This window comes from Scleropages formosus, chromosome 1 (genome assembly GCF_900964775.1).
Source record: "Scleropages formosus chromosome 1, fSclFor1.1, whole genome shotgun sequence".
NCBI lineage: Eukaryota > Metazoa > Chordata > Actinopteri > Osteoglossiformes > Osteoglossidae > Scleropages > Scleropages formosus.
The window spans coordinates 36,599,683-36,611,867 of NC_041806.1; the positions used below are offsets into that span (position 1 = coordinate 36,599,683).

At 39.3% G+C, this 12,185-nt stretch overlaps 1 long non-coding RNA gene across 2 annotated transcripts; it reads left to right on the forward strand.

Moving 5' to 3' along the window:
• Positions 1-871: 871 nt before the first annotated feature.
• On the forward strand, positions 872-4,220 carry LOC108929108 (uncharacterized). 2 transcript variants are annotated; one of them, XR_001965724.1, is made up of 3 exons: positions 872-906; positions 1,061-1,116; positions 1,277-3,186. It is a non-coding gene; the product is annotated as an uncharacterized LOC108929108 (long non-coding RNA). The 2 variants fall into 2 exon arrangements; XR_001965725.2 differs by lacking the exon at positions 872-906 and adding an exon at positions 3,824-4,220 and having other exon boundaries at positions 970-1,116; positions 1,277-1,331.
• The last annotated feature ends 7,965 nt before the right edge of the window (positions 4,221-12,185 follow it).

The following is a 12,185-nucleotide window of genomic DNA, read 5'->3' on the forward strand; positions in this document are numbered from 1 at the left end:
ATAAGTATGCCGACCGGCCACTGGGGAATAGAACAGAAACTCCCAACTGAAAGTTGAGGGGGAAAAAACCTCTGGGTGTCCACGGGCCAATGGTTGCCCGCCCCTCCTAGGCATTCTTGATTAAGTAACAATTCTAAGCCAGTTTAACAAGTAATAATGATATTGTTGCTAAATGGTATTTTGGATCCCCAGCTCAGCATGGAACCTCTCGTTCATCATGGCAGTTGGTCATCATCCTCAATCAGCATGGGATTCGTCTGTCACCACTGGCCAGCCTCCTCAAGTCTTATGTAGCGAGGTAGTGCTCAACAAGAAGAAAGAACAGAGTTAGTAATGTGTTACTTAAGATAATTTATTATGCATTTATATGATTATGGTAAAAAACAACCAAGGCAAGTGGAATTACATTTCGAGGTGGAATGCCTGAGTGAACATGTAAGTCTTTAGTCGGGTTTTGAAAACAGAAACGGACGAGGCATTTCTGACAGTAACTGGTAGACTATTCCACAGTTTCGGTACTCTATAACTAAAGGCGTGACCTCTTACTGAGGTCTTATTGATCACAGGTACTTTAAGGTAACCTGCATCCAATGAATAGTTATGTCTAGGGGTCCGGAAGAGGCAGTAATATACAGTAGTGTCAGTAATAAAGTGTTGCAGTGCATGACTACTGGCTGTAGTCTGATGGCTTGTAGGTAAAAGCTGTTCTGTTACTGTTGTACTGGCAAGTAACCTGCAGTTAAGGGGCAGCAGTGCCTCACTCACCAGCTATAACCACTCGTCCTACAGCTGGGCACAAAATGTGTTTGTTCGCACAACCACTTGTCCCGGGGGGGTCACGGCAAACCAGAGTCTAACCCGGCAACATAGAGGACAAGGCCAGCGGGGATGCCAGTCCACTGCAAGGTACCCCAAGTAGGGCTTGAACCCCAGACCCACCATACATCATACTCTGGCCAAACCCACTGCACCACTACATGTTTTTTCTGCTGGGTAAAAATCTGTTACAGAAATAAAATGCCAACTTTTCATATTAATATTTTCTGATCTCCTATTACAGCCTGGACAAACCCAACCAACAATATTGACAGCTATACCTGAAAGCAGGGTGGACTGGTAATCCATTAATCTCTTATAATTAAGGTTTTGTTCTGCTGCTAAGAAGTAATCAACTTCACCTTAAACATGCCATAAAATCCCCACTTAACACAATCCTATTTCAGGTTGATCTGTTTGGTTTCAAGGTTTTAACTACCGGTTTATGCTTTTGTTGCAGTTGTTAGAAGCAGATGGCTGGGAGTGTCCACAATTACCAGGCAAAAAGTGCTGCAGTGAGTATTCGTTTTACAGAAAACACTATGTTGCGACCCACTCTACTGAAGGACGCCCCAATAGGAGCAGGAGTGGGCGCTGGACTGTAAATAGTTTTTCTTTGGATAAGGGAATGTTGAGTCATCTAAATAGCTCTGGAACCACAAACAGGAGTGTGGAGGATGTGAGTGGATCAGCACTGGTTCTGGATGCCACTGAGTTCTCTCAAAGTGCAGGTTTTAAAGGGAGTCGGGTTGTCAGACCGAAAATGGTCTTCTTTCTTTCTCCATTCACAGATGTCTCTGTTTTGCTGTTTCCCAGTATTAAACATTTGGTATTACAAAATCAGAACTGAAAGCAGCACTCAATGAAATATACTAATGCTGATTCCTAAAAACATGAGTACACTGGATAGTATTCAGAAAAAATAAATTAAAACGAGGACAAGGTTTGACAAGACCATGAGTAGCTGTTCATTTTGAACCATCACTCTGAACAAAGTGGCCCCTCTCTGTATTGGCTGTATAACTTTGCACATTCTGCTCTGATCAATCCATTCGCTCTTATTGATTAAGAGGTGCTTTGAAAAATCAGCTCCAAACAAAATCACTCCACTTGTTGCACAGTTTTGCTGCTCATTTGTGTGAAATCAGACTTGTAACTGTGGACTTGTGTGATAGTTTCTTCATTTTACATATGGGCATCTGCTGCAATAGTTTGATGAGTTTTAACGTTTTTTTATCCATAAACACTGCAAACTGTTTCAAGATAGACTTGATAGGAGTAATGTACGCACACACTCCTGTCCCATGGCCACAGACATTCAACCCACTGTCATTAGTCGTTACCTAATAATTTATGATCATGCACAGACAATTAGCAAACCACATATTGCATGCGCAGATAATCAATAGTATGCTACATTTTTTAACTGAAACTTAATTTTGTTGTTAGGCACTTTTCGCAGGTAAAAGCTGACAGCTCATTATGCAAATTTTACTGTACTGATTTGCTGGAAAGTGAGAAGTCTCATTGAAGGAGCTTTTGTTATTCAAGGAAAACCTGTAAACTCACCCCCTGTTGTTTAATGTCTTGATACCTGGTTTTTTGTTATTCTGTCCATGATTATTAAATATACAGGCTTCAGCCTGGCCACACCCAACCAACAATATTGACAGCTACACCTGAAAGCAGCATATTAAGGGCATAACAAGGGCCACATGGAGATAAATCATCTAGTAAAGAAATCTGTAAAAGGCCCAGATTCGGAGAGCCTAGGGAGAAAGGAGTCATCTGTTCTATGCTGTAGTGACAGCACTTGGTGTGTCCTGACTGTAATACAGTGAGACTTTGGAGTTGTGACAAAAAATAAAAATAACCTTCCAGAATCATTCCCTGTCTGATCACCATTGAACCTGGCATGTGCTGGTGTGCAACATACTGTTTATCATGGATCAGTCTAGGTTTTCATTTGTTCAGTCTATGAAATCAGGTCTTGGCTCACCATGTTTGGTCTGATATGATAAAGTGAGACTGCACCGGAAAGTTTCACCAAGTGGCTGTGTGAAACAGAGAGCAAGAGATCAACTGCATTGTGAGAACTGTGTAACCCGTGCTCTCAGGGACATTCTGGTACTCAGCAATTACAGTATAATCATATCTTTATTCGCATCCTCTGTTTTGCACTGTTGTGTTTTCCTTTTCTAATTTTTCATTTATTTAAATGTGGAATACAGCATTCATCTCCCTCAAGCCAGTCCACAAACCCAATTACTACCAGTAAGTTTACTTTATGAAGTCAGTGTTTTTTGAATTTACAATATATAATGTTATTAGGGGGTGCGGCGCAGCGGGTTTGGCCGGGACCTGCTCTCTGGCAGGTCTGGGGTTTGAGTTCCATTTGGGGTGCCTTGTGGCAGACTGGCATCCTGTGTCCCTTCCCTCTCCAGCCTTGTTGCCCAGTTAGGCTCCGGCTCGCTGTGACCCTGTTTGGGACAAGCAGTTTTAGACTATGTGCGTGTAATGTTATTAATTGTTATTCTGTTTCAATGCATTGCCCACCTTTTTCCTGGCATCATTTAGAGTGATTGGGGTGAACTCGGGATGGGCTTGGAAGAAACTGGAACAAATTTGTCCCCATACGAAAGAACAGAAGAAGTAATTTCAGGGAGGATGAGTGTATTTTATTCCAAGGGAAGCAATCCAGACAGTTGTAAAGAAAACAACAGGGGGCAGCATTGCTCCCCAAAGGCTGAACTGGTCAAATATGCTAATCATGTCCAGTTACACTAAGGAGTTGTGTTTCTTAGCGTTGGTCGTTTGTTTACACCTTGATTTGGCACCTGTCACCAAATTCAATCTTTAAATTCATTTTATGAGTTCATATATCACTATACAAAGTCATATTATTTAACAGGAATCAGTTCTCAATCAGAATCAATTTTAAGAACAGAAGAAAATATATTTTTGTCTTCAGAAGCCTTATTTTTGCTTCTTTGTGTCACGCCCCCAGGAACGAGCAAAGCAAAGACACCTGAGCCCACTCAAGAAGACCAGGGAAAAAAGAGGCTCCGCGTCCACACCCGGGCGCGGATTCTTACAATTGCCCTGTGCCCTTGCAGTCTCAGTGTCTTTGCTCAGCACTTGTGTCTTGCCTGTCCTGGTATTTTGACCCTTGCCTGTTCCCTGTTTGACCACCGAGTCTGGATTGTCTGCCTTGCCACATTTGCCCCTGGATAGACCCACGCCTGTTCTTGACTCTGATCTTGCCTTGTCCCTTGAACCTGATCCACGAGATTAAAGATCAACCCGCAATTGGGTCCACAAACTCACCTGCGTCCAGTCCTCATGTCTGCCACTTTTTCACACAGCCTGCTATATGTATGTATTTATGTACGTATCTATCTGTCTGTCCGTCTATGTCACTGATTAATTAAAGCCTTTCCAAATGGGGCTGTGCTGTTCCTTTATTTCATTTCATAGCACTTGTGATGAATGATGTTTACAAGCAATGGCAGAAACTGGTAATGAGAACACTTGTCTGCCTCTCTCTTTCCAGCCAGTGACTCTGTGGTACTGAGCCCTCTTTCTTCCACATTACTGCCAATGTATGATGTTCCATGGCAAACGAGGACCCATTTCAAACAACGTCTGCATGATTTAGAGCTGTGACAGGCCCGGTCACGGGCAGAAGTCATCTCTGCTGCAAAAGTTCATCCCGAGCAGCGTATTTATTGTGTCTGTGAACGGCTGTCAGGAGCAGCCCAGTACAGAACACTCTGGAGCACAAGTGAAAAGCACCTCTGTCTAGGCCAAGAGCCATCATGATGCCTTTAGTGTGTGTGACAGGGTCAGTCATGACCTCAGCTCTTAATACAGTGTGTTATTTAGGTGCTGAGAAGCTCAACCCATCACTGCCCATTGAAAGTACACACACACACACACACATTTTCAGAACCGCTTGTCCTTTACGGGGTCACGGGGAACCGGAGCCTACCCGGCAACACAGGGCGTAAGGCCGGAGGGGGAAGGGGACACACCCAGGACGGGACGCCAGTCCGCCGCAAGGCACCCCAAGCGGGACTTGAACCCCAGACCCACCGGAGAGCAGGACTGCGGTCCAACCCACTGCGCCACCGCACCCCCCCATTGAAAGTATTTGAATCTATCTATCTATCTATCTATCTATCTATCTATCTATCTATCTATCTATCTATCTATCTATCTATCTATCTATCTATCTATCTATCTATCTATCTATCTATCTATCTATTTTGATGGATTGCATTACATATGGTACTCTGGTACCTCATTAGAAGGACATGTTTTAAAAAACTTTCTGCTGTACTGTATATAAATAACCTCATGAGTTAATTGAACAGCTGAAGAGTAAACATTATTACAGTTGCATTGTTTAATGTTAACTTTAAAATATATGTAAAATGAATGAAATACAGACAGAAATGCATACATGAATAATTTTTATAAGCATGCTTTGCTATTGTCTTAATTGGCAGAGAAGAATAAATGCATATGAAGTATTATACATTCATTTGTATAATACTGTATATACATATCATACATATATGTTCATTATACATTATACAGTATGGGGCAGTAGTAGTGTAATGGTTAGAGGGGCTGCCTTTGGATCTGAAGGTTAATGGTTCAAATTGTACTTCTTGCTATGGTACTCTTGAGCAAGGTAGTTACCCTAAATTGCTTCAGTAAAATTACCCAGCTGTATAAATGGGTAAATATTTGTTACCTTGTAATAACTAACGTTAACATTATAAATCTCTTCGGAGAAAAGCTTCAACTAAATGAATAAATGTAAAAATACTAATAATCTTGAGTTTTCTGAATGTGTGAATGCTCTAGATTCTAAAACACAGTTTGGTTTCTATTGATATGAATACATTGTCATCGTTTACATGGTAGTGAGGGAAACACGATGCTGTTCTCTTTGCGGCAGCTGTAGAAGCAAGGCTACATTTGGCACTGAGATGTGGCATGGAAATTGTAGCACCCCAAAGCTCCTCAAACACCTCCTCCACCAAGGAAATGGGACCTCCATCCTAATCAGATTGGTTGCTAAGATACGTCTTTCTAGACTCAGATGATGTCTTTCCAACACTCTCTAATCAGTTTAATTGCTTCTCTTATTTACTTCTTCCCACTTTTTTCATGGTCATTTAGAGTCAGTGGTCTCTTGGTGCACACAGATATGTGGCACACTCATGCATACTCCATTACAGCACGGTCTATTCTAAGGTTCCTTATGTAATGCAACATTTTAAAAACATTATAGTGTTCAGATACTAAACTGGATTTTCCATCTCTTCTTGTTATTATATGGCTTTTGCAAAAAGTCTTCTGTTTTACTCTTCTGAGGCTTAAAACGAAATCATATCATTGTGGATGCAGATTGAGTCATGATAAAATGTGTTTGCTAAGATTAATGGAGTACCATACTGTTCGTTTTAGATTTATGGAATGTAAAAGCAGATTTTGCATAGGCGACTTAATTGAGTGATAATTGCAGCCATGTATATACAGAGGGCTACAAGCACTTAGTACAGGGCAGTGCATCAAATAAATTCATGTACTTGGTGTCACATGTTTATGGTTTCCTATATTTACATCTTGGAGATATGAGGGAACACTTTCTTATCTACCTACATCAATTGCCAGTATCCAGTTGGGTGAATTCTGTAATACCGATGAGAAGGATGTTGTCATTTTTACTGTACAATATTTTTACTGTAGTAATATTATATTACAGTCATATATCTATTCAGGAACATTTCCATGTCATTAAAAACAGTAACAATGTACGAATGGTAAGAGATTTATCTGTAATGTTACAAATTCACAGATAAAATTTAATAAGGGTTATGTGCCTGTCCCATTTTCAGGCCATAAAAACATCTGCTGTTGGTGTGTAAATAGTACCCCTGACTACTGGCATTAGACTTCTGTTTGTTTCTTTTTCTTTATGAAAATAGATGATCTTGTACTTGGATACAGCAGGAACATAAACTTCTAAAGAAATTCATAGTCACTTCTGAGCAATGGCACACTTCCTTAACTTGTGCTGGGTGTCAGTCATTGCTGGGTCTCTCATGGATGATTTTTGTCTTGTTTCAGTTCCTAATATTTAAGTCTCACTTCTATCACGAAAATTGCCTGTGGTCGTGTAAACTTCTGAAGAGCAAATAGCTCACTGTAGTGGATAATCAAAATATAGGATTTGCATAATTTGATATTACCAGTAAAGGTGAAGTTTTTGCATAATTATTGTATTAGAAAGTGGCGTTCCTGTTTCACAATATGTGAAACGAGGTAACATTCATTTGTCAGCCTTTGCATATTTCTATGGCATGTGACTAATCTTTCAGCTGGTAAGATGCCAAAACAAAATAAAGAATATGGACAGACATATACCACAGGATCACATTTTAAAACAAGTAATAATACTGTACGTGTGCCCTGTGTCACTTACATTCCAGTTCAGTGACTGTTAATGGTGAAGCAGAGGCATAGCAAATAACACTGAGTGATTTTAATTGTTTGTAACACCAAAGTCATGTTGCTGTTATGTAATTGCTCTTCGTGGTGATCATGCAGCTCTTTGCTTTTGGCTAAAATTATAGTACTGGGAAGTTTCATCTTGCCCGAAGGGCCTGATGAATGCACTTGTCCAAGAGAAATCACTGCACAGCATGTCCCTAGAAGAGGGATTGAAATAGAAAAAAAACTCCAGGGCTTCTTCCTGAAAATACCAGCATGCGGAAATGGAGCCACATAGCCTTCCTCATCTTAAAGCAAGAAGAGCACCAAATCTGGATTTTATTTGCAGAATAAGTGTGCCCGGATTAGAACGCTGCTTGTCTTGGCAGCGACTATTAAGTACTAGTAAAGTAATTTGGCAATAGAGGCATGTTGCATGTCCTGCGCTTGTGTTTTTCAAACATCATTTTTGGTTCCTCCCTCTTATGTGTTAGGTGTTGGAATGCTATGGGTCCTGACTGAGTTATCTAACTCACCATTATGGTGTTGGATGAAATGCAGTATGGAAAAACTGTTCTTTTCTAAGAGAGATCCTCTTAATCTTTAGTGACATTGGAACAACATTGCTGTTTTGATCCTAATCGAGGCTGAAGTCAGGAGCATTTCAGAGGCGCTCAGTACACTACTAGAAGAAGAGGAGAATTGCTGCTATGGTGCCATAAAGTATGTTATATTTGATTTATACAATCAATATAAATATGCAAGGCATTAAATGTACAGAAACATGTACGGGATGCTAAAATATAGAAAATTACTAACCGACAAAGTTAAGACATTTGTTCTATGAAATTCAAGTACTTCAAAGTCATTTCTTAGTGGCAGAATAGATCATGATTTCAGGATAGCTGATTCCAGAAACAAAAGGTGTATCAGGCCTTTCATAAAAAGTGAGACTCTAAAGCTGCTCTTTCCAGCTTACAAAATAGCAATACATTTCCACCCATTTCATATTTCCATGGATTTACAAGAGCTATATTTAAAGGGCACCCTGGGGTTCTTCTCTAAAGAAGGAAAAAAAACTGAGAGGAGCCACCGCTTTTCCCAGGATGTTTTTTTTTTTAAATGCTGTCTTAAATATCACAAAAAAAGTCAAATAAAAGACTGCAGTAGAACACCCAACATTTTTTAAAAATGTAGTTTTTGTCATTTGTACAATATTGTTACAACCTCCTGTGCTGTTTTTCACAGTCAACTTCACTTGATCAAATAACAGGCTGCCTATCACCATGACACAGAAAATTCAGCCCCGTGAGGGCTAAAACAGACTGTTCTATTTTGGACTTCCAGCGCTGACCTCATGTACTGGTTTATGGGAGAAAACCTGCCCAATTTTAAGCACTGGAAAGCTGTTAATAAGAAGACTGGATATTTGTAGGTTATTGATGTGACTGTATAACATATCTTTCATAGCCTGTTATTTTATGGTAACCTATGGCAAACTCCATAAGTTCTCAAGACCTAATCATTGCATTTTGATTAAATTCTTTGTGGATACTTTCAAACAAAAGACCTATATAAAAGATCTCTAAAAAAATGAAAAGTATTGGTTGGATGGATGTCTTGCATTCTTCCATTTGATCCAGTGTGGTCCAAATGAGGTCTCATTTGACAGTCTTCCAGGATGCGTTGCAAGTTTATTTCCTTCTTGGGTGTAAGGAGTGTCATTTAGGAAAATTAAACCATGTAATTTCTTTAAATTAGCAAAGAAAGGGATCAAGATAATGCAAGTCATAGGGCAGTCAGACAGCTGGAGTCCTGTATATTCATCATCATGATAACACACAAACGTTCCTCAAAGCAGTCTGCCACTATACTATCATTTTTATTACAGCCTGTGCAACAGTGCAGTTATGACACAATGAAATGTAAAGCTGCAATCTGGAAGGGATAAGTAACTCTTGATCAAAAGGCTTTTGTCCTGTGTAGTGAATAGCCCATTAAAAGACCAGAAAATTTGTGTTAAAGCAAAACAAGCATAGATGTTTCAGGGCAAATACATCTGTTCTGTGTATTTAGGCTCTAATGTTCATTAAATTAGTATGTTTAAGCTTCCGGATAAATGTTGTGCAGATCCGTTCCCCATTCAGTCTTGGAGAGCTCTTCTATTAGATCACTGTTGTTTGGCCTGGAATAAACAGAGCATCTGTTTTAATTCAACACAGAGACAAAATAATGCCTTTCATGGAGTTAATTAAATTGATTCAGTTCTGAATTGTTGGAAAATTTTTTTGTATTAAATAAACAAAAAAAATCTTTTTTGCAGGTTGATATTGTTTATTGCAACATACTAATTCTAAGTGTGTTATATTATCGTGAAGGTACATTAAGTTTAAGTTGTCTTTCTCGTATTTCACTGTCAACCAAAAACATAATTAATTATGCAATCAAAAGTTTGTTGATCATTGAACAAATTTCCTTAAGGAAATTTGAAATTGAAACTATACATGCAAAATTTGCTTCTGAACATGTCATTTTATGCATCTTGAATAGTTAAAAATATTCCTGAAACAGCTTAAACTGGTGATTTAAAATTTGAATATGGCGCAATTATCATCTGAAATACTAAAAGAAGGCCAAAAAAAGTAATAACATCAAACCTAGTTGCAAGCTGAAAAAGTGAAGGTTTCCTCAAAAGCAGATCTGACCCTAGGCTGCTGGTGTCAGGTGTGTCTGTCACTGTAACCACTGGAGAGGAAATTATCCATAAAACTAGTGGAAAGATCTGTGTGAGTCTCTCTGGTTCGCCCTCTAATACAGCTGCCCAAAAGTCAAAGATCTAAGTGGATTTGGGTGAAAGCCTCACCATTATATCAAAAGAGCAAACAAATGTCACAGTATTCTGACAACTTTTATTATACCATACTAATTGCTTAATAATCTTATATTTATTCCTTTAGAGTCCCTTACTTTGTAAAGGTATTGTTTTGCTTTTTTTAGAATATTTCAGGTGTTTATAATTTTAAAGTGCTGTTATGTAACTATTATTTTCAACTAAACTGTTTTGGACAAAGACCAGAGGAAAGGAAATGTAATAAATGAAAATTGACTTGTTTCTATAATGCCACTTGGTTGCATTATGCTTTTCCAGAACACCCACATCAAAGGTGTGTCAGGAAATGAGGTATAAAGACCTGATGGGCCTGATGGACCTCATGACCTGCAGGCAGGGCCCTAGTGAAGAACAGGAAAGGAGAGGAATCTTGTGGCTACTGAGAAAATGTATGAGGGGTACCATTACCATGGTATCCTTTAAATTAGGCAATAAATTGCAAGTAATTTAAGTGGAAATTTGTTCTGAGCATTAAAAAGATCCTTTTAAACTAAAATATCCTCTTAAAGCTAAACCCTTGTAATTCAGTATCTCAAAAATTGGGGTATGGTTATTTTGTTGAAAATCATAATCATTTTGTGGAAGTAGGTTTTTAATTTGTACATTGATGGGGAAAAATGTAAGGCTGATTTTAGTACTCTTCATAGCCGTCAAATGCTACACTTACGTTACATGAAGGAATTGTTTTTTCTCTGATTCTGACCTCTAGTCTAAGAATTGTTCTCTTGTATATTGCTAATACAATAGCAATACTTAATTACAGTTCATGCAAATAGTAAATGAGGATACAAAGAACACCTTGCAACTCTGCAAAATGTGTTAAATATGAGTTTGTATGAGTGTGCAGAATAGGGAAATAAAGGCATTCAAGAACACTTCAAGTTAACATAGATTTAGCCACACACACACACACACAGACACACACACACACACACTCATACACACTCATTGACTGAAACTGCTTGTCCTGAGTGGGGTCGCGGTGAGCCGGAGCCTAACCCGGCAACACACTGTGCAGGCTGGAGGAGGAGGGGACGCACCCAGGACGGGATGCCAGTCCGTCACAAGGCACCCCAAGCAGGACTTGAACCCCAGACCCACTAGAGAACAGGACCTGGCCAAGCCCACTGTGCCACCACACCCCCCTCACATGGATTTATCGTCCTGGTGAATTTCACGGTCCTGTGGTCACTATAGTTGGTAAAAAAACTTGGAACTCCAGAATACTGCATGCAAGGTCAGGAGAGCCAGATAGGAATTGTAGTAAATACAAATGAAGAGAATTAAATTTTCTTTTCAGTTTGTGATGCTCATGTGTGCAGAAAGAAATGGTAGTTTGAAGTTAACAAGCAGTAGATTGCTTTGTATATTTGGCAGTGACAGTAAGTTGAAGGAAGGATAGTGAGGAGTTAAAGCAGGAGAGATGAAAGAAAAATTTTTCACTTCCCAAATATATGGAAATGAAATAAACTATCAAAATAATGTTAATTTTTCATGTCATCATTACAATCCCCTCAAATTTCAAAACCTTATTTCCCCCTCTCAATTAAATTTTTAATCACAGCAAATTTTTGCAGCGTTCTCCCCACCATGCCTTCACTGATTTATACAAAGGACAAAAATAAAACACGTTTTTGCAATTTATTTCAGTACTTCTCATCTAACAATGAGATAATGAGCTTTTTGTGAGTTCTGTGTTATCACGCATATCTTGACTTTCCACTCACAGTGATTTAATTTTGAAAGACTTTTGTCGAAGGGAGGTAACAGACCTGCTGTACAAGGTATAAGCAGGTAGGCTGTGAAGCAGACGTTACGACAGCGGGGGAATGCCACAGGAGACGGTTCAAATGGCGTACCTTCTGTCGTTGAAGCATGCAGTTCTATGAGCCGAACACCACGTCTTGGACACACAGCAGTGTTCTGGCTCACTGGAGAGTAAGGAATAAGGTGGGATATAGCACCTGGGTGC